General features: G+C 40.8%; 1 protein-coding gene and 1 long non-coding RNA gene across 4 annotated transcripts in view; one reads left to right on the top strand and one right to left on the bottom strand.

Moving 5' to 3' along the window:
- Positions 1–23,705, top strand: part of gse1b (Gse1 coiled-coil protein b) — a 375,321-nt gene that overhangs the window by 3,058 nt on the left and 348,558 nt on the right. The window lies entirely within an intron of this gene.
- The window catches only part of LOC130562507 (uncharacterized), a 33,143-nt gene that overhangs the window by 1,067 nt on the left and 8,371 nt on the right, over positions 1–23,705 (bottom strand). The window contains exon 5 of one of the 2 annotated variants that reach the window (XR_008963975.1): positions 1,053–1,110. The exons of the other annotated variant lie outside the window; for it this stretch is intronic. This is a non-coding gene — a long non-coding RNA (uncharacterized LOC130562507). The remainder of the gene's footprint in view (positions 1–1,052; positions 1,111–23,705) is intronic. 2 annotated transcript variants of the gene reach the window in all.

The following is a 23,705-nucleotide window of genomic DNA, read 5'->3' as shown; positions in this document are numbered from 1 at the left end:
TCTTCTGCAGTGCGTATTTGGAGTTTCCGCACGAGAGCGCCCTCTAGCTTTCGGATGCAGCAGCATTTTCCCGTTCTTCACTCAAAATTTGTGCATAAATCACGTGATATTTATTGTCGGTTTATCGCGACAGCCCTAATTTGGAGCAATTGTGTGAGTATAACATTCTGTACTCTGTCAAAGCAGACTATGTTTTGGTGGCTTTCCTGTAGCTCAGTGGCTAGAGCATGGCGCTAGCAATGCCAAGGTCATTGGTTCAATCCCAGATATTGCACATACTCAGAAACAAATGTATAGTATAATGTGATATAATTCGCTTTGGATAAAAGCGTCTGCCAAATGTAAATTTTTTGCTTTAATTTAACCTTCCGCCTGTTTTAGTAACATTTCCTGGAACACAGTTCACTATGATTTGAATGAAATGTGTAAATTAATTTGTGACCTTGCTAACTACAAAGCTTAACAAGTACAAAGCCATAAAGGTATGAGAGGCTATCATGAATTGTCATACATTGGATAGAGACAAGGGAGTGGGACCAGCAAAGGACACTCGAGACAAGAATGGAACTCGGGTCGGGCCACAAGCGCACTGGCACTATATTTCGGCGCACTAACCACAGGGCTATTGGCGCCGACATAATGCAGCAGTATTATTAATGAACATAATATCTAATATTAAAACACTGACAGAGATCGCAGATTAGTTACTTTAATCTCTTAACCAAAGTTTTGAATGTTTATTTAAAAATATCCAGCCATTACAGACGCATAAAGAATCTCGGGATAGTGACAAGCCCTTTACTAAAGTCACGGTATTGTCAGATCTTCATAGGAAAAACAGCAGACAAACCGAAAATAATCTCCAAAAATAAAATGTAAAAATCCAAAAATGGTCTTATAATCACACACACACAAAAGAAAAAATATTTTCCTTCAAACAAAGACATTTATAGCTACAGGTTAGGAACAACCTGAGGGTCAGTAAATGATGACAGAATTTTCATTTTTGAGTGAACTAACCCTTTAAATGGAGATCAACAGGTACAACTTACGATTTACTACATCAGTGACTATGCGGATGTCTCTTGCTTTAGACTTCTCTATCATGTCCTAAAATAGAGAGAAAAATTAGCCATAAACATGCAAAGTTGTGTTTAGCAGGTTGCATTAATAACTGTATTCTTCCTTACCAGTGTTGAAATATGACAGGTTATGATAGCTAGTGAAGTGATACGTTAACTAATTGCAATTAAATTATACAAATTTAACTAGCTGTAATGATAAAATGTACCCACCATGACACAGTTACTTTCGCATTCCAGTGGAACTCACAACTCTCTCTCTCAATGGCTCTGGGTGCAGCAGTCATAGCTGTGCTTTATTGTATATAAAACAGCTATTGACCAATCAGAACCAAATACTGGAACTAACTGCCCTGATAGCACACGGACATCTGGGCATTTTCATCTGCAAGACATCTGGCAGATGCTGTTTGCTCATCTGCCCTACATCTCTGAGACGTCTGCTGTCAGATGTCATATAGACATAGAAGATGTCTGTAAGATGTGTATGATTTAGAATGGATGTACAACAGCTCTTTCTAAGATGTTTAGCAGATGTTTTTACACAGCAGATGTTTTCCAGATCTTCAGCAGACATCTTAAAGATCTTACCTGTGCTATCTGGGTGTTTTATAATAAGCCATATTATTTCATTTCATTTTCATATTTTTCTCTTCCTAGACTGCAAGTCAAAATAGTTTACTATTATTTTCACATCCTTGTTTATTTTCATTTTGTTGGGCCTGGTGGGAAGGTAATCGCATGAACTGGATAAATATGTGATAAAAATTTGAAAAGAAAAATTCATATTGATGCATTGCAACACTGCAGCGTTCACCTAGGATTAATCTTGGCTGTGTTAAATTGGTTTTGTCAATTTACTAGATGAGGTTCTTTTGATCATTACAGAAGTTGGGTTAAGTGTTGATGCTTAGGCGAAATTTTCGTATTTGAAATCTATAAAATCTAAAATGTTGTCTAAAACTTCTAACTTTTGAACATAAATGTTGAAAACTCTTCATACACAAAAACAAACGAGTACTCTGAATTGAACTTCAGACTCAATTGACCCCAACAGACAATGTGCATGTCAAGACCATATTTTAAACTTAAATATTGTAGCTTTGAAGCAAAATCAAAGCGCTTAATACATTCTTATGATAATTTAGTGTATATTAATGACACTTTTCATCGTTTACATTACAGCTAAAACCACCAGCACTATTCACCAGGAAAACTATTCACACAGAGCGCATACTGTACGTTTGTCTGAAAGAGGATTACAATAGAGCTTAAACTGAACCCCAAACATTTATGTGCATAAGTCGCATTCTGAAAAAGGCTGCACAGCGGTATCCTTTATGCAAGCCGAAAAAGGATTCATGATTGATGTTTGACAGATTACACGTCAGGATCTCTGTGTGAATGTTTGCACACATGAGACAGGAAGAGCTGGTGGTGGGAGACATCAAAATTCTTTGAAGAGCTGTAAATCATGGTGATAGTAGCTTTGTGGTTTGAGGCTGCGATTCTGTCTCAGGGCCACTGTTGAACAGGACACCCTGGGCACTATCACTGGGTGTTTCATTTAGTTATTCAAGGTAATATTTGAAGGGACAAATTCTGGTTATAATTTTATATAAAAAAAAAACTAATTTACATAATTTATAATTATTATATACTGTATATATAGACTAAAGCATAGTTACTCTTTTGTGGTTTAGAAAAATGAATAATTATTATAAAAATTATAATAATAAATAAGACCTGTAATGAATAGTTGAAAGGTGCATGATAATAAGGTTCTCGGTGGCATCGTTGAAGCCATAGCCGCGGGAAGTGGGGGTGCTGCGGGTGCTGCAGCACCCCCTGACGTCGAGCGAAAAAATAAATAAATAAAAGCAGATACCACCCACCAATATGTGATTGGAAAAAATGAGAAAGTGTAAAAACTACAGCATTTCAAACAATTACTCCAGTGGCGTAAGGTGAAAAGTCTGTATAGCGTGGCACATGAGACTTAGGTTCAAATCCAACTCTTGCTGAATACGTTCTTTTACCTTTTTCTATAACATTACAGATCATAAAGGCATTTGTTTTCAATAAAATTGATTTAAGACTTAAAATGGATTTTTATTCATAAAGTTTAGGTTTAGGGTAAGGTTAGGGGTGTAGGGCTTTTTAGTATCTCAACAAGTTGCCATCATTTTGATCATTTTTATAAATATAATGATTTGAACTTTTATTATTGCATAATGTTTAATGCACAATAATACTGAGGTGCAAATAGTTACGTTATCTGTCACTATCTATAAGTATCAATAGCATCTAACTACTATTTCTACTTAATCCAAAGAAAATACAGCTATTTTCGGTTAGTGTAAAAAGCATTGCTGCCTTGGGAGGGCTATTTGTACTCAGTGTAAATAGACACTCCGTAAATGAAACTGTTTTATCAAAAATAAATATAATCTTAATGTGTCTATTCACTAATATCCATTGAAAACATTAATAACTTTACTGTTTTTGTTTTAATAACGTTACTGTTACAATGACAACACAAGTGTCTCATGACATCACAGCTTTAGTGAAGGTCAAGTATCATGAGCGGTCTTGTCCAAATGGCGCAAAAACAAACCTCTGATTTTTTTTTAACTGAACATGAATGTCCTCATGCAGGACTTCATCAGCGTCAACCCAGAAAGAAAGGACACTTTCGGGAGTTTTGCATGCAGGCCAGCAGTAACGTAAGGCAGACAGGCAGAATGTGTAACGTTCCGGGTTGATTTCTATGTGCTGTCACCGTACAGCATGCAGTTGTGTTTAATCGCGTGACTGGTTTGCCCATAGTTTATTATAGGTTGATGTTTGGTTGGTAAAGCTACCGCCGTGCAGCTAAGTTAGTTTCGTACAACAGATTGTGCTTTGGCTATAGGCATACATATAACATGCGTTTATGTGTTTGTTTTTATGCTGTATCCTATAAACACACTGGCATCCTTCTTTATTCTCGGCAGCAACTAATGTTTGCCGCCGTTATTTATTAACATTAAGCTAAGCGGCTCACCCATGGCAAAGTCATAACTTCTGCCCTGGCAAAAAAATTATAATAATCACAGCACCACCTGCTCAAAATACGTTCCCGCGGCTATGGTTGAAGCTGTAGGCGCATGATTTTACAGGGCTGTGCAGCTTTACTTAAAGGAATATTTAACCTCAAGATGAAAATTACCCCATATCTTACTCACACTTTTGCTACCCAAGTGTATATAATTAAATGACATCCTGGCTCTTCCTGGCTTTGTAAGGCCAATAAACGGGGGGGGCAATATTTAAGCTCTAAAAAAGTGCATCCATTCATCTTACAAGTAATTCATATGACTCCATTGGGTTGATACATGTCTTTTGACGTGAAACTATACATTTGTTTACATATTTAGTGATTGCTGAGTAATAATACTAAATTGTCATAGTCCTGCCTTCTTGTTCAGGATTTTCTAGTCTTGTGGCAGGATCGTGACAGAAAGTCATGGTTTGTTTATCATTGACATTCCATGTGCTTTCTCATGTCTCGTCATTGGCCCCGCCCCTCTCGTTTCCCGTATTACTTCCCGGCCGTGTATCATTACCCTCACCTGCCTAGTGTTATCATCCCTCGTTTGTGTTCCCTATTTAATGTCCTTGTGTTTGCCGTCCTGGGCTAGTTCTTTTTGTATTGTTCCCTAGTCGTTTGTTATTTCGCTTCGTGTATACCATGACTTTGGATACCCCTTGTCTTGCCTTGCCTACCCTTACCTTGCCTGTTTATTTAGACGTTGTGTCGCCAGTTTGTTTTGTTAATTTATTGTTGCTCCCCCCGTGGGAAGTGTTTTGTTTGAATTCTTGTTTTGTTATCGTGTCCAGTTTTCCCCATTGTGGGTTTTTGTTTTCTGTTTTGATCCCCATTAAAATTCAGTTCTTTGTTAACCCCTTCAGTGCTGCCTGCATCTGGGTTCTTCTCCTCGGTGACCGTGACACTAAATAATGAATTTAACAGGATTACCTTCTTGATTCTTAGGCCTACTGGTTTGTATAGTAATTAAAGTAAATAATATTTAGCAATATTTTTATCTATCTACAGGGCTCTAGAGTGCGACCAATTTGGTGGCACATGCGACCTTATTTCTCAATGGTGCGACTAAAAAAAATCTGAGTAAAATCTTTCTCCCAGCCATTCGAGGGAGAAAAAAAGTCTCTGCGACTCTGAAAGTCTCCCTGTGATTCAACAACAGACACACATTAGGCCCATATCGTGGTCTAAACCAATCAGAGATAGTGAAGGGCGGACCCCCCTCTGATTGGCCGTGGTCCAGATTTTCCTGTACGTACGTGTACCAGAGAAAATTATCTTTTTTTTACCAGTGACGGAAAAACCTGAAGGCCGTCCATCCGTCCGTCATTTTGACGGATTACAATGAGGGCAATTTGTAACTCCCCGTTTCCCTTCATTAGAGCGTGATATGCTCGCGAAGGGATGTGCGTGTTTTCACCTGTCATTGTTACTGACTAGACATATGTGATGCGATCTGGGAAAACCCGTCGGATGTCGCGCAGGGACACCTATCAAAGTAAACCACATAACATGAAGAATGAAGGAGTATCAATGCACATTTCCCGCCAGTCCTGTGTAAACTACGGCATGCAAAGTTTTTTCATACAATGTTTTCGTGAGATGACAGAGCTCCCCGTCTGCGAGCCGGACCGCGATCGCAAAACATACAAGGGATGATCAAAAGTCCAGACACTATGCACATGATAAACAACGTAAAACTTGCTTCACTGCTTATTAGTTGTTGTCCAATGTTTGCGAGTTTCCTTATGTAGTGATAATGGCAGAGCTCTCGTTCTTTAAGTGTGCCCTGCACCATTTTCCTTACTTTCGTTTTATTCAAATGATTTTGGACAGTATTTTTATAGAGTTCAACACTAGGAAATGTTTTTTTATTAAATTGTTATTAGAGTAAGTCTTTTACCACTGTAAAGTGACTTTTACTTGTAATACTGGACTGTTTTGCGTTTATTTTCATCACTTAACTTAAAACCCCTTTTTTGAATTCCCAAATGAAAAACATGGGATAAGTGTCTTAACAAGACACTTATATTAAAGTTCTAAAAAAATTTGATGAAATGAAAACTAATAAGTTATATAAAGCATTAAATTTATTCAATCAAACAGAAAAGTTGAAAATTTTAATATAAGCCTTTTTTATAAGACTTTTTCGCCCATAGTTCACTGAGCTTTGAACGATTCACTGATCTTTTACATTCTGTGTAAACGAATTGGTTCAAAGGATCCATTTGTTTGCGAGTCATTCTGATCGCAATGTGCGTTCATACTGGCGAACTCGCTGTGTACAGAATAACGCTGATTCAACGAGCCAACTTCACAGCTAAAAACATTATAATGATGTTCAGCAAGTTAATTTAGGATATCTTTTCAAGAAATTCAAGAAAATGTAAGTTGAACGTAAAACTCCTGAACAGCCGTGAAACACAGCTAATACAGCTCCTAATATAGCTCTTTTACTGAACTCTTCAGCGTCTCACTGCTGGTAACGAAACTGTGCCTCCATTGTTTCGTAACTGCAGTTACAAATGACAATCTGTTTAATAATGCACGCAGTGTTTTTTGTCAAGACACTCGACATATTTTTGATGAGAGTCTAAGGCGGCACTAAATTTGATTGAGGCGGCCGCCTCCAATTTCTTTATGCAGGAAAAACCCTGATCTGGGATTACTATATACAAAGTGTGCCCTCTCTCCATGTTTTTTCTGGTTTAAGTGAAAAAAAAGTGAAGTGAAAGTGACCTATTAGTCAGATATGGTGACCCATACCCGAAATGTGACCTCTGCTTTTAACCCATCCAGAGAGTAGTGAACACACGCACAGCAAGTGGTGAACACACATACACCCGGAGCAGTGGGTAGCTATCACTGCAGCGCCCGGGGAGCAAGTAGGGGTAAGGTGCCTTTCTCAAGGGCACCTCGGTCGTCACCCGCCGGCCCTGGGAATCGAATCGGCAAGCTTCTGGTCACGAGTCCGACTCTAACCATTAGGCCACAACTGCCACGAGGTTTACGACCTGCATTTAAATGTGACCAAATTTCTGTACTAGTGCGTACAGTATGAATCGTTAGCACTGTACTGACGTTATTATATGATGTCTTTATGTGCCCATCGGTCAGCGCAGTGGAGTCAAACAACCTTTCTACCTTTGAACTGGCCCTCTCCCTCTTTGTTTGACAGATGTTTTGGTCGTCAGTAGACATATGCCTGGTTAACCAAAAATATACATCACGTGATTTATGCACAACTTGTGAGTGAAGTACGGTAAAATGCTGCTGCATCCGAAAGCCAGAGGGCGCTCTCGTGTAGAAACTCCAAATATGCACTGCAGAAGAAGACCTTAACACACGTAGTAGTAGGAAATGCCTAAGGACATGTTTTTATCACCGATCCTGAAGCCTCCTCAGGTTTTTTCATGATAATAAAGTATATTTATAACGATCATGTTTGACGGGTGTTGCTTTTTCAAATGCTTTTAGATCGAGCAGCATTTCTACTGATCCCAGAGCCGTGCTTCACGGACAAGCTACGCATCAATAAAATAAATGATACCTTGCATTATCGCAGCCAGCTCAGTTTCAGCAGGATTTGGTGGTAATCGCGGTTAACCGGGCACATGTCTAGTCGTCAGTCATTATAACTGTTGTCAGTTTTCATGGAGAAATACTCACCGGCACATTATCATTGCTCGTGGCTGGGAGAGTGCTGTGTCTGGCGGGAGAGAGGCGCTGCTACTGTAGGAGCAGCGGTGGAGTTTGTGTGGGGAAAAAGCAGAGACTTTGGCAACAATATTTTGTAAATCGTCTTTTTTCCTCTCCGCTGGTGTAGCTGTGTTCTTTGTTGTTTTATTTCCCTGCGACTTTTACTTCGTTTTGCAGCTAATGTACCACACAATGACACTTGGCAGTTCTACTAATTCCGCCGCTGCGTTAACTTTCTCTAGCTAGTGTCGAACTCGTCTCGCGCATATACGGTGCTAATGGAATGGTCCACTCTAATCTATAATGGGGAAGGTGCCTTCGTACAGATGTAATAACGTAAAACGTTAACAGGGATATCCCGACTATTTTGATGATTACTTGGGGCTCTACGTGGCTGCTGACATGGCTTATTGGTTAAGTTCCTTTTGGGGGCCCCTGGTAGATCGGGGCCCCAGATGATTGCCTACCTTTGCCTAATGGTAAGTCCGCCCCTGATACTAATTACCACGTAAAGCCACCTTGCACCATAGTGACGGGTAATAATAGATTATGACAGATTTTTTACGAGCATGTCAGTAAAATGACGGACAATAAAAAAGTCTAGCGCAACCTCTGGTGTGTACGTGTGAAAATGTGTGTGCTGCAGTCAGACAGAGAGAGGTGAGGAGCCTAGCCCCGTCAGTTAAACAGAGTGGATGTATAGCGCGGGTGATGAGAGAAGATGAAAAGAACGATTGACAACTTTTTCGTGAATAATGTTAAGTTAAGGCCTGATCCGTCCGAAAATCATAAGCAATGCTCTGACACGGAGCCATCAACCTCCCAGGTTATGTCAAGCCCTGGTCCATTTATCTTGAGATGTTTTAAGTTTAAATTTAAGTTCACTGAAGCACTTTAAGCACCAACACTTTTTCAATAAGTTACCTTTCTTGTGGAATTGTGCTTCAAATAAAGAATTTTATGTTGACCAGATTGTTAGTTAATCATTTACAAGTCAATTTTGCCTATATGGACAGCGATTTAAAAAAAAGTGAACTGGTAAAACTGCGATGCGGTCGAAAATTTGGGTCCACCTAACTTTTGTGCTGGTGAACCTAAGAAAAAAGTTAGGCGCACCAGTGCAGCCAGTGCAAAAAGTTAGTCTAGAGCCCTGATCTATTTTGGTTTGATTTATGTGTTCAATCTGCACTAGAATGTGTAACAAAAGTGTTTTATGAATCTAATCTATATAAGAGCATAATCCGTGGCAAAAAACGCTCTGCAACAGTTCGTGCAACAACAATACTTGTGAGATATTGCTACAAAGTTGGCAAAGTTGATTGATTAGCTTGGTCATCATCATTTTCTCGATTTTTCTCGATTCTCATTTTTACATAACCACCTGTCAATATATTTTGGAAGCTGATGTTCTGAATATGGTAAGTAACACATGCTCCGTCACATGCTTGAGGTATTCGGCCAATCACAACGGACTGGGCAAGCTGGTCAATCAGAGCACACCGCACTTTTCACAACGATGAGCTTTGTAAAAATGCAAAAGATAATGTGTTTTTTGAGCTGTAAACCGCGTTAACACATTGTATTACACCGGATACACACAATAATGTAAGTTATATAAAACATTACTTTTATTCAGCCAACCAAACAGAAATTTTTTTTAATCAAATAAAGCTTTTTTATCATTATCAACTAACTTTTCAGCCCACAATAGCCAACTGAATTAACCAGTCTTAATTAATGATCAAAGCTCATTCACATCTTGCATTCTCTGTGGTTCACATTAAATGATTCAATGATCTCCTATATTCGCTAGTGACTGAAAAGTTCATATAGTTTAAATGAATCGGTTCAAATGAGTCATTCATGTGCGAGTCGTTCTGAACGCAAGGTCCTGAGAGATGGTGGTGCCTAGGTACCTGAATTACTCCACTGCTGGTACAGTGCTGTTCATGATGGTTAGTGGGGTGAGTGCTGGGGAATTCTCCCAAAGTCTACAATCACCTCCACTGTTTGGAGTGTGTTGAGCTCTAGTTTGTTGTGACTGCACCAGACACTTAGCTGTTCAAACTCCAGTCTATATGGAGACTCGTCACCATTCTGTACGAGGCCAATGACTGTGGTGTCGTCTTCAAATTTCAGGAGCTTGACAGAAGGATCCTTTGCCGTGCAGTCATTTTATGTACAGTGAGAAGAGCAGTTGAGAAAGCATGCAGCTTTGGGTGGCGCCAGTACTGATAGTGAGGGGCTTAGATGATAGTTTCCCCAGTCTCACAAGCTGTTGCCTTTCTGTCAGAAAGTTGGTGGTCCACTGACAGATTTGGGTTGGCACTGAGAGTTGGGTAAGTTTGGTGGATAGAAGACCAGGCATGAAGGTACTGAAAGCTGAACCGAAGTCCACAAAGTAAGTATTTGCATAAGTCCCAGGTCTGTCAAGATGTTGCAGGATGTAATGCAGTACCATGTTGACCAGATTCTCAACTGGGCAAAGTGTCAAAAAACAAGTTGGACGTATGACCATGTATTTCCTTGCCAGATGCACTCCATCAGGGTTCGTATAAGTTTCAGAATGTTTTTTTTAAGGTACAGTGCATAAACATCCAGAAATCCAGGATAAACATCGGTGTATCTATTACCAGATGGAAGGCACTGTTGAAAGACAAATGTTTTCAAGGCGACGCCGAAGTTGCCTGTTTTCTGCTAGACTGGTATGATAATTCAACATTTTCAATGTTTCCACTTTTTCAATGTTTACCAAACAACTGTTTTGTTGAAACGGTAAGGTTAGCATTTTATACAAATGGCCATATAACCTCCGAATAATAATGTTTTTCCGTCCCTGCGGTACGTACTCCGGTTGTTCCTGACTTTACAAAGGGGGAGACAAACGTCTACTAACTTACACCTAACTGCCTATGTCGCTGTCAGATCAAACGTTTCGAACAGTGTTGCTATTTATGATTAGCTAACTTTAGTTACTTCACTACTCTCAGCGTGTACTAGATAGCACGCAAGAAATATATCTAATTATAGAATTGTAACAGTAACTTTCGCAATAGAATACATGTTAAATGATTAATTACGTTAATATATTGCCTTACCTGCTTGTATCACTACTATCCGCTGTCTCAGTAGACGACATCTTTTTTTACTGTTGCGGCCACCGCCGTAATTCGAAAGGGAGGGGTGGGCAAATGACTCAGAGATTCGTTGCAAAACTATAATACAAAGCTAGTGGCCGCTGATTTTCAAGAACTGCGCCTTTAAGCGTGGTTCTTTGTTTCATAACGAAGTTGTCTTATTCTTTTTATGGCCATTTTCCCTGGAACAGCGCACATGCACACATTGACCAGAATGAGAACGAGCGCGAGAGAAAGAGCTCGCCCATCACTGTGCTTCGTTCATTTGAGTTAAAAAAGTTCATCATTTCGAGTCTATTTTTGCTGCTCTGCTCACTCTCAATTAAAGCGACAGTGCATTCTTTATGGTCAAAATCCACATGGATTGACGGGAAAAAGTAACACTTTTACCTTTAAAACATGAGAAGTGGTGTCTGTTGTGTTTTAACAGTCGCCATTACTTTCATTTTGGCCAAACCACAATAGCACATTTAAAGGATTTATAAAACAAGTCTATCTTAATGTTTTATGCATACATGTATATTGCATGTGTAAGAGGGGAAAACGATCACATTACGCTGTCAATGTACTGGCCCGGATTAAGAATTCAGAGACCACTGGGCACAACTGTTTTGTAGACCCCCCCACACACACACATGTGCACAATAAAGTTTTGAATTAGCCTGTAAGGTACTACGTGTAGGAAACACTTCTATCTTGTACAAGATTACATTGACAAGTTACAAACTATTATCACAACCTGAAGGACAATATCAACACCTGTACACATTCTTCAACATACAGGATTTAAACCACATGATTGCAACAATGCTTTCCTGGACCAGCAGCAACAATATTTCCCTGCATATTGTAACTCACTGGCATATGCAAGCAGCACACTCTACTACACCTCTACCAATTCAGTTCTATCAGATTCTTCAATAATTCACACACAAACACGCCGGGTTCACAAAACTGTTCTTAAGAGAAAATTGAAAAGTCATGAATAACATATCCCCTAAATGTAAAATTCCTTTGTCTTTCATTTTCGGAGTTACCAAAGTTACCAAAGTTTTTTTGGTAATAGTGAACATGGTGTTGTTCCATAATGGTGTCAGTTTAGATGGCGAAAACGTCATCTGATAAAGACTGTTAGCTTTCCACCAAGTTGACAACGTCGTTCTGATAGTAAAATATTTAAAACAGTTATGTTTCTTTATGCTGTTATCAATAAAAAGGATGTTTTTTAGTGGTGTTTCTTGAATTAATGACTGTTCTATATCTTTCCAAGCTGGGATCAAGTCACAAGACCAATATTTATTGTACTGTAACTGTTGCTAGGAAGTAAATGTGGGGCATTTAGCCCTCCAAGATGTTTGGGTTTCTGTAAGGTAATAAATTTAATCCTTGATTTCTTTTCTTTCCAGTAGAATTTGTTGATAGTTGTGTTAAGAGTGGAAAACCAGCTGCAGGGGGGAGATAGAGGGTCATAGAGAAAAGATAATTATTTTTTGGTAAGCTATTCATTTTAACTAGGGCTATTCTGCCCATCATAGAAATGGGAATATTTTTCCATTTTACTAGATCATATTTGATTGTCTTGAGTAATGGGATGAAATTAAGTTTAAAAAGGTTGTTCACATTTGTTGTTGTATGAATTCCAAGATACCTAATAGAATGAACAATCTTAAAAGGCAATTGAGAAATCATTGAGTCAAGATTACAAAGGGATAATTTCTGATTTGGACCAGTTTATGGAGTAACCAGAAACCTTGCTATAAGCATTTATTACATTTTGAATAGCCAGAAGTGAACTGGATGGGTTTGAAATCAAGAGTAAAACATCATCTGCATAAAGACTTGATGATACATTTAAGTCTGTATTCCCGTTATTATGTTATTTTGTCGAATAGGCTGCCAAGGGCTCTATATATAAGGCAAGTAACAATGGGGAAAGTGGACTGCCCTGTCTTGTGCCTTGTAAAAGCTGGAATGGTTTGGAAGTGAGACCATTAGTTACTACAGATGCACTTGGGGATTTATATAATAGCTTGATCCAGTTGCAGTAATATACTCCAAACCCAAATTTTTGAAGGGTGGCAAAAATAAAAGGCCAGCTCACTTTATCAAAAGCCTTTTCAGCATCTAGTGAAGCAACTATACATGGTAGAGCTGAGCAATATATGGAAGTTGTATCATTAGCTAATTGTATTATATTAAATAATCTTTATCATGTCTTACTTTAATAACTCCAGTGTGATCCGGATGAATAAGTGTGGGAATGACGGAATCTAGACGCATGGCTAATGCCTTACTAATAATCTGAATTTATAAGAGACAGTGGTCAATAGCTGGAGCACTGCAGAGGGCATTTATTAGGTTTTAATAGTAAAGCAATCAGTGCTGAGTTCATATGTTGTGGAATTACAGTATACCAGTATGTACGATATCGGAGAGCATTCAAAAATATAAAGGAGACAATATTTCCCAAAAGTGTTTATAAAATTTGGCTGGGTAGCCATCTGGACCTGGGGATTTAATATTTGGTATGTGATCTAGTTCATCCTTGAGTTCTTGTAATATTAGTGGTTGGTCTAGATTATTTGAGTATTTGATAGAAGTGTAAGTAAAATTGTCTGCAGAAAGGTTTTAGACGCTTCTAGTGTTGATATATTTGTTGGTGGATATAATTTAAAATAAAAAGATGCAAATGCCTCTTTGATTAAAGATTAATCTTGTGTCGTAGTTCCTGTGTGAACTGAGATATGACAGATCTTATGCGCTTTCAACTGATTAGATAGCAATTTTCCTGTTTTATCTCCGAATTTGTAATATTGTTGTCGCAACTGCACTGAAAATTTTTTTTTTTTGCTGCTTGTCCAATTTGATTAATTTAAATAAGTTAAATCAGCATAATTTTTGTACAATTTTGTCACAACATGATTTTTTCATGTTCAGTTATGTAACTTTATGGTATTATGTGGTTTATCTGGTATTATGTTTGCTTCACTGGCCTACGGCTACAAATAAAACTCATTGTTACAAATATGGTAGAACAATAACTTCAACTACCAAAGATGCGTTTCTCGATAATCTGCCCGAATTGTCTCAAATCATGAGAAATAACGCTGAAGATCTTGACATTACCACTGAAAATTTTAATTCCACCTTCTCGGTAACGCTAGACAAAGTTGCTCCACTACGTTTAAAGAAGATTAAAAATGGCAGCCCCACACCGTGGTATAATGAACACACTCAGGCTCTAAAGAAAGCGGCCCGAAAAATGGAGCGCAACTTTAAGAAAACTAAATTAGAGGTATTTCGTACAGCATGGAAGGATAGTATTCGAAAATACAGGAAAGCCCTAATAACTTCTAGATCCGCCTACTTTTCATCACTAATAGAAGAAAACCAGCACAACCCTAGGTTTTTATTTAACACGGTGGCTAAATTAACAAAAAATAAATCGTCAGTGACTTCTGATCCTGTATATCAGCATAGCAGTGATGAATTTATGAACTACTTCACATATAAAATCCAAGATATTAGAGAAAAAATTATAACAATGCAATCAGAAGTGAAACCCGCTGAACAAACTAACTACAGCGCCCTTAAGGAGAAAATGCAATTATTTTATACCGTAGATCAAGATGAGCTGTCTAAAATTATTAGATCATCTAAATCAACAACATGCATACTAGACCCTATACCTACAAATCTACTGAAAGAGATGCTCCCAGAAATTATAGATCCTCTTCTTGGTATTATTAACTCATCTCTGACATTAGGACATGTGCCTAAAGCATATAAGGTGGCTGTTATAAGGCCCCTTGTCAAAAAACCCCAACTCGACCCTAGAGAACTAAGGAACTACAGGCCTATATCGAATCTACCTTTCATATCTAAAATTCTGGAAAAAGTAGTTTCAACTCAATTATGCTCCTTCCTCCAAAGGAATGACATCAATGAAGAATTCCAGTCTGGATTTAGAGCATGTCACAGTACAGAGACTGCTTTGATCAGAGTTACAAATGATCTGCTATTGGCGTCTGACCGAGGTTGTATCTCGTTATTGGTGCTGCTAGACCTTAGTGCTGCATTCGATACCATTGACCACAGCACACTCCTACATAGACTCGAAAATTATGTCGGCATTAAGGGAATAGCTTTGAAATGGTTTAAATCTTATTTATCCGACCGTTTTCAATTTGTAGCAATAAACAATGAGGTGTCACGCAAATCGCAAGTCCAGTACGGTGTACCACAGGGCTCAGTCTTAGGGCCTCTGCTCTTCGCATTATACATGCTACCTCTAGGAGATATAATAAAGCGACACGGAGTTAGCTTTCACTGTTATGCTGATGATACTCAACTTTATATTTCCTCGAAGCCTCATGAAACACAGCAGTTCCATCGAATAATGGAATGCATAGTCGATATAAAAAACTGGATGAGTAACAACTTTTTATTACTGAACTCGGACAAAACGGAAGTGTTACTTATTGGACCGAAAACTGCTATAAGTAACAACCAAGAATACTGTTTAACTATTGACGGATGTTCCATAAAACCCTCGTCGTCAGCAAAGAATCTTGGCGTTCTATTCGATAGTAATCTGTCATTTGAGAGCCACGTCGCCAACACCTGTAAAATTGCGTTTTTCCATTTTAAGAATATATCTAAACTACGTCATATGCTGTCAATCTCAGATGCAGAGAAGTTAATTCATGCATTCATGACATCAAGACTAGATTACTGTAATGCACTGTTAGGTGGTTGCCCTGCAGGCTTATTACAAAAACTCCAATTGGTCCAAAACGCGGCAGCTCGAGTTCTTACACGTACAAAAAAGTATGAACATATTAGCCCGGTTCTGTCAACCTTGCACTGGTTACCTATAAAGCATCGCGTTAACTTTAAAATCTTGCTTATTACCTATAAAGCCTTACATGGTTTAGCTCCTCAGTACTTGAATGAACTCCTTTTGTATTACAGTCCTTCACGTGCATTACGCTCTCAGGCGTCCTGTCAGTTGGTAATACCTAGAATTTCAAAATCAAGTGCAGGTGGTAGATCCTTTTCCTATCTAGCGCCTAAACTTTGGAATAGTCTTCCCTGCACTGTCCGGGAGGCAGACACACTCTGTCAGTTTAAATCTAGACTAAAGACGCATCTTTTTAATCTTGCATACACTACTCTTCCATAATATAAATCTTCAGAGGGTTTAGGCTGCATTAGTTAGATCAACCGGAACCAAAAACACAACTGATGTACTTGTTGCATCAAAGAGTACAGAACAGTACTCTACTCTCAGCCAGTCTTGTCTCATTGTTCCAAGGTTACCACAGCGAGCAGGATGCAGTTCATGGCCTGACCTGATGGTAGAGCGGAGAATGGGAAGTGGGGACCTGACAAGAGCTGAGATGATAGAGCTGGATAAAGAAGGACGCGGTCTCTTGACATGTCTTCACCACAAAACTTCAAATGCTATTAGATTATTAATGATAATCTTAAACTATAATTTATTTTATTATTAAGTTTATTTATTTTATTTAGCCTTGTTGTGCAAGTTCTCTGGAGCTTGTGCAGAGGCAGCAGCTTTTGCCAGAGGGGAACTGGAATCCCCTGGTTGGGCCTGGGTTCTCCTGAGGTTTTTTTTCTCGATTAGAGTTTTGGGTTCCTCGCCACCGTTTGCATACTGTTTTTGCACTATCTGCCTGACCGGGGGGGCTGCTTTAGAATCTTAAAGTTTTACTTAATTAATATTGCATATAGGAATTTATTATCTGTTATATTTGACCTGTGCTTCTCTCTCCTTTATCCTAAATGTGTGCTCTCACTGAGCGTGTGTGTGTGTGCGTACTTGTCTGTGTACGTACGTGTGTGTGTGTGTGTGTGTGTGTGTGTGTGTCTGTGTCTGTGTGTGTTGGTGCGTGTGCGTGTTGTGTGTGTGGAGTGTTTTGTGTGTGGGTGTGTCTGTCTTCTGTGTTTTCAACCTTTTCTTGTTTTTGCAGGTACAACTTTGATTGTTTTGCTTGTAGTCAATGTGTCTCATGTACAGCTGCTTTGTAACAATGAAAATTGTAAAAGCGCTATATAAATAAAGTTGAGTTGAGTTGAGTTTATCCATTCATGTTGGCACTACATAAATTATTTGTGTTGTGTTAACATATAATTGTTACAACTAGGCAGAGGATTTATATTTCCCAGCATGCCTTGCGTAATACTGCATTTTGAGAGTTATTTTCTTAATTAAGTGTTGTTTTATGTGTTTTTCAGCAAAGAGAAACACTTGTTGGGGTTTAATGTTCATTTATCTTTGAGATTTAGAGGAGTTTGTTATATTTTTAAGTTTTGTGGTTACCATTGTTTAGAAAAGCGTTTACTTTGCTTAGGTAATGGGCGGTTACATATTTTAATTATAATTTCTGTTAAGCTTGGTTGACTTCAAATCTTGTTAGAGATAAAAGAACATGTTATGTCACATTAACTAAAAAAACTTATGTTGGGAACATTAAATGAAAATATGAAACGTTAACATATAAAAATCATGTTTGTTTAACAAACATAAATTTGGCAACTTGAACATAATGAAATTATGCTGAGTAAACTTATAACTTTATTATGTGCAACTGATGTACATCATGTTTTCATGTTAATCCAACAGATTTTTTTTCAGTGTGTAAAAGAGAGTATTGTATTTTTTATTAGTGATGTTATTAAGTTCTTGTTTTATATTCAAGAGATCTTTCAATAATTTATCGGAAGGCTTCTCAGCTAATAATATTTCTAATGTTCTAATTTCTTCACAAACCTCTTGCTCTTTTTTAAATTCTTCTTTTTTTATTAGTGGCAAATTGTATACTATTTGGATTATGTATTCTCCAGATATCTTTCAATCCATAGTCTTCCATATATTGAGAGATAGAACGATCTAATTGTGGATTAAGTACAGTATTAAAGTCACCTCCCATTGTGTCATTTAAAAAGAAGAGAGAAAAATAAATTTCTAAACAGTGAGATCTGATTAAGATATTCTTTTGGGATGTTAGAATTAATAGATTTAGTGACATGTGATGATTTCATAAACAGATAAGCAGAGAAGCACATACAGAACCAGTTAGGAACACAAAGAAAAATTATGGTGAGAATAGCGTCTGACATTAGACATACAGTAAGTTTAGAAATAATACAATAACAAGGTGTCAGGGAAAGACCACACAAATTCAATTGCAGGTGAACAGACTTTATTCAAGTGACACACAGAATGAAATGTTCGGGTTATCTGCAAGAGGAAGTCTGTTGTGGGACAGCAGGCTAGTAGAAAAATAATCCATCCACTGGAATGACAATAATTTAAAAGTAGAAAAATAATCCAAACAGGTAAAAAACATTCACAAGACAAGGTTCTCACTAGAAAAAGTATCTAAGGCAAGACAAGACAAGAGGGCAACTCTGCCGGTACGATGTTAACATCGAATGACGATCGCACACAGGGAAAAGAAACTAGGAGGCATAAATAGGTTGAAGTAATCTGTCTGCAGAATCTGTCTGCAGAATTCTTTCCAGAACCGGGAGGCCCCCTATTGGAGACCACGTCGATCGGCAGGCCATGAAGACGGAAGACATGGTCAACCAGCAGTTGGGCAGTCTCCCGGGATGAGGGAAGCTTGGGAAGGGGAATAAAATGGACTGCTTTGGAGAAGCTATCCACCACGGTGAGAACCACGGTGTTACCTCCCGAAAGGGGAAGCCCTGTGACAAAATCAAGGGCGATGTGAGACCAGGGGCAGGAGGGGATGGGAAGAGGACGAAGCAGACCAGCGGCAGGACTTGGTTTGAGCGCACGTCGGGCAGGCCAACACGAACTGTCTGACATCCGGAACCAATGACGGCCACCAGAAACGCTGACGGACGGCAGCCCGCGTTCCCCGAATGCCTGGATGGCAAGTCAGTCGGACGAGTGCCCCCACCGGAGGACTTCAGGACGCAGCGCAGCCGGCACCAGCAATCTGCCCGCTGGACACTCCTTCGGCACTTGCACCCCTCGGCCGGCCTCCTCTACCCGTCGTTCGATGCCCCAGGAGATCGTCCCGACCACCACCTCCTTGGGGAGGATGGCATCGGCCAAAAACTCCCCCTCTGGTGGCTCGAACAGATGGGAGAGCGCATCAGGTTTGATGTTCTTAGACCCAGGCCGGAACGAGAGGGTGAAGTTAAACCGGCCGAAAAAAAGTGACCAGCGGGCCTGACGTGAGCTCAGCCTCTTGGCTGAACGGATGTACTCTAGGTTCTTGTGGTCCGTCCGGACCAAGAAGGGCTGCGCTGATCCCTCCAGCCAGTGTCGTCACTCACCCAAGGCCAACTTGACCGCCAACAACTCCCTGTTACCGATGTCATAGTTACGCTCCGTTGGACTGAGCCGATGGGAGAAGAAGGCGCAAGGATGCACTTTCCCATCGATAAGCAGACCGCTGAAATAAGACTGCGCCAACCCCTACATCTGACGCATCTACCTCAACAATGAACTGGAGGTCAGGATCTGGAACAGTCAAGACAGGAGCAGAGATAAAACAGGACTTTAATTTATCAAAGGCCTCCTGAGCCTTCTGGTTCCACCTGAAGAAAACCTTAGTGGAGGTTAATGCTGTGAGAAGTGCAGCAACCTGACCAAAGTTCCTGATGAATCGCCGGTAGAAGTTGGCGAAACCCAGGAAGCGCTGCAAGGCCTTACGGGAGTCAGCGGTGGTCCATTCGGCGACAGCCTTTACTTTAGTGGGATCAGCTTGAATACCCTCAGTGGATATTATTTGGGCAAGGAACGAAACTGACTCAGCGTGGAATTCGCACTTCTCCACCTTGGCAAAAAGTTGGTTCTCGAGTAAACGCTGGAGGACCCGTCTAACGTGCTGGGCATGTACCTAGAGAGAAGGGGAGAATATCAGAATGTCGTCCAGATACACAAAGACAAACAGATTAACCATGTCACCCAGAATGCTATTAATGAGGCCCTGGAAGACGGCAGGGGCATTGGTGAGACCAAACGGAAGCACCGTATATTCATAATGTCCCATGGGTGTGTTAAACGCCGTCTTCCACTCATCTCCCTCTCGGATGCGCACAAGGTGGTAGGCATTGCGGAGGTCTAACTTAGTGAAGACCTTGGCTCCCTGCAATAGTTCAAAGGCCATAGACATTAAAGGTAGTTGGTACCTGTTCTTAACGGTAATGTCGTTCAAACCTCAATAATCAATACAAGGGCACAGGGAGCCATCCTTCTTCTGGACGAACAAGAAGCCAGCACCGGCAGGAGAGGAAGAGTGACGGATGAGCCCAGACTGGAGAGAATCACGAATGTACTGGTCCATGGCCTCTCTTTCAGGACCGGATAGGGAAAACAGGCGACCCTTAGGCAGAGAAGTGCCCGGGAGCAGATCGATGACACAGTCGTAGGGGCGATGCGGAGGCAGAGAGGTGGCTCGGGACTTGCTGAAGACCGCATGAAGATTGTGGTATTCCACCGGGACACCGGTCAGGTCAGCGGGATCCACCTGCGGAAGACAAGAAACAGAGGCAGGAGAGGGGGCAGAACCATGATAAGATACAAGACAAGACGGGCTCCAACTTAAAACTGAATTGCTGGCCCAATTCACATGAGGATTGTGCTGCGCCAACCACGGATGCCCCAAAATAATAGGGTTGTTGGGGGATTCGAGAATGTACAGCACAATTCTTTCGCAGTGGTTGCCAGAAATAAAAAGACTTACTCTAGGGGTGGAGTGAGTGATAGTGGAGAGTAGAGTGCCATCCAGCGACTGGGCAGAAATGGGGACAGAGAGGGGAATAAAAGGGATCTTCCAACATTGAGCGGTGACACCATCAATGAAGTTGCCCTCGGCCCCTGTATCCAGAAGGGCACGGTCGGAGTGAGTGACCCCATGGAAGATTAGTCGGAACAGTAGTTGAGTGCGAGAGGAATGGGAAAAAGAACAAGGTATAGCGCCCACCAGAATCCTCTGCTCTACTGGTGGGCCCCGGCTTTTAAAGGGCATTTGGTGGCAAAGTGACCGGGCTTGCCACAGTAGAGGCAGAGGCCCTGAGCAAGACGTAACTGCTTCTGCTGAGGGGTGAGACGAAGGCTGCCCAACTGCATCGGCTCAACTCCCACCGGGTGAGTAGTTGTGGTCTCGGCAGCGGGAGCATCGGTCCCAGGCCAGGAAGAAGGAGTATGGTGGTGCCGGAGATCCAGATGACCCTCTACCCGGAGGGCGAGGGTGACAAGCCGGTCCAAGTCGTCAGGTAAGTCCATGACTGCCAGCTCATCAGCGATGGAGTCATTAAGTCGCTCCAAGAAGCGGGCGCGCAGCGCTGCTGCATTCCAACTACAGGCGGCGCTGAGGGTCTGGAACTGGATGGAATAATCCGTAATTGAGGCTCGGCCTTGCGTCAGGTGGGAGAGTCTAGCCGCCGCTTCATCTCCTTGGGCCGAACGATCATAAAGGCATTCCATCTCCAAGCGGAAACTCATAAATGAAGCACAGTAGGGAGCACAGGCATCCCAGATGGCCATTCTCCATTCCCGGGCCAGTCCAGTAAGAAGTGTGAGAACGAAGCTCACCTTAGCGGCCTCAGCGGAGTAATGTCGTGGTTGTAGATCAAACACTAAGGCACACTGATATAGGAAAACCCGGCAGGAATTAGGGTCCCCGTTATAGACTGGGGGGAATTGGCATGGGGCTCGGGCTCACGGTGGCTTTCATCCCGGGGTGATGCGTCCCTAGAGGCTGCGTCGGACTGTATGGCCTGGAGACGGGCAGTGAGTGCAGCAACTTGAGTGCCAAGTATTTCCACATCCTGCACGGTGGAGTTGAGTTGGGTAGCCTGCTGTCCCAACACTACTCCTTGCTGCACAAGAGCATTGCGCAGGGGATCAGGTCCTGCTGAATCCATCTTATTGGTGTGATCGTTCTGTCAGGGAAAGAGCACATATATTCAATTGCAGGTGAACAGACTTTATTCAACTGACACACAGAATGAAATGTTCGGGTTATCTGCAAGAGGAAGTCTGTTGTGGGACAGCAGGCTAGTAGGACTCCACCCGAGGAGAGAGAGAGATAACTGTCAATCGTGGGTTAACCACCTCTGTTGCTCTGGATCCACACCAAGGGAAGGCCGACTCTGAGGCACAAAAGAACCCTGAGCAAGAGAGACAGTTCATAGACAGCTAAACGTCCGAGCCGATATCCGTAGCGACTGGAGTGCCAACCTCCTTAGGCGAAGGGATACCAGTCCAGCCCCAACTCTGGTGACCGAGGGGGGGGGTGAAGAATCGAGGCGCCTGGTCACTGGATGCCCGGGTGGCAGGCGAGGATTCGGGGCACAACTGAGGGAAAATAAGGTGGGCGAAATACAACCAAAAACCAGGAGCCTGGGCAGACAAAAAACCGAAAGAGTAATGTTTTCAAAATAGGGAAAAATAATACATCCACTGGAATGACAATAATCCAAAGGTAGAAAAATAATCCAAGTAGGTAAAAAACATTCACAAGACAAGGTACTCACTAGAAAAAGTATCTAAGGCAAAGCAAGACAAGACAAGACAAGACAAGAGGGCAACTATGCCGGTACGGTGTTAACATCGAATGACGATCGCACACAGGGAAAAGAAACTAGGAGGCATAAATAGGTTGAAGTAAACGAGAACCAGGTGAGAGAAATAAGCATTAATTATGGGGAATGAGTGAAGAAGCAAGAAGGGGCGGGGCACATACACACAGACAATGAGCGTGTGGCGTCAATCAAAACAAAGCCACAGACACAGAGAGGGAAAGGCAGGCGGTTAACGCCGAGACCCAACAACAAGGTAAAAAGATAAAGGCAAAATATACATATGGGTTTGAATGTATAAAAGTCTTAGGAGCATATAATAAATCCAGCAAAGGCAGACTGTTACTACCTTTAATTATTCCCTTTTTCTTTCCTCCCCACTTCTTTTCTTCATCCTACCCCTCTTCACTTTCAAAATCAGTCTCTCCATCCTCTCCTTAAACCCATATCATTCCATTCCGTCATTTTGTTTTCTTTTATCCTCTCCTGACATAGAGAGATTGTGCCTGTCTTAGGTTGTCTTCATCTCAAGGAAGATCTTACCCGTCGTAGCCTAACCAGTCTTCAATTGGAATTGATTAGATATAGTAGGTAGGCTATGTCATCTAGAGAGGTATATCTTTAAAAAAGACCGTATTCAGATAGAGGATGTGTAGATATGAGGGGACTGTGCCTGTCTTAGGTTGTCTCATTTCTATATGAGATCTTACCCATCGTTGGCTAGCCAGTTTTACCCCAAATACAAGAGATAGTAAATTCAATTGTAGATAGGGGAGTAGAAAGGGACTGAGAGGTATCGAGTATATAATAGGGAAGGGGAAGGAGAGAAAAAGGGAAAGATACAGTAAATGAAAAATTATAAATAATAAATCAATTAAAAAAGAAAAAAAACATCAATAAAATTGGAAAGGTATGATTCTAAGTTATAGTTTGTAATTCTGTACATTTTTCATCAGATATAAACTTCGGGCAACCGAGCATCATTCAAAATCTGCAAGACAATAGGAATTATCTTAAAGGCAGACAGGAATAGCGGTGTTGGGCAGAGGTGGAAAGTAACAAATTACATTCACTCTCGTTACTGTATTGAGTAGGTTTTTGTGTACTTGTACT

This window comes from Triplophysa rosa, linkage group LG12, assembly GCF_024868665.1.
Source record: "Triplophysa rosa linkage group LG12, Trosa_1v2, whole genome shotgun sequence".
NCBI classification, from domain to species: domain Eukaryota; kingdom Metazoa; phylum Chordata; class Actinopteri; order Cypriniformes; family Nemacheilidae; genus Triplophysa; species Triplophysa rosa.
The sequence above is the reverse complement of the archived record's forward strand: the minus strand, read 5'-3'. Positions and strand labels throughout refer to the sequence as shown.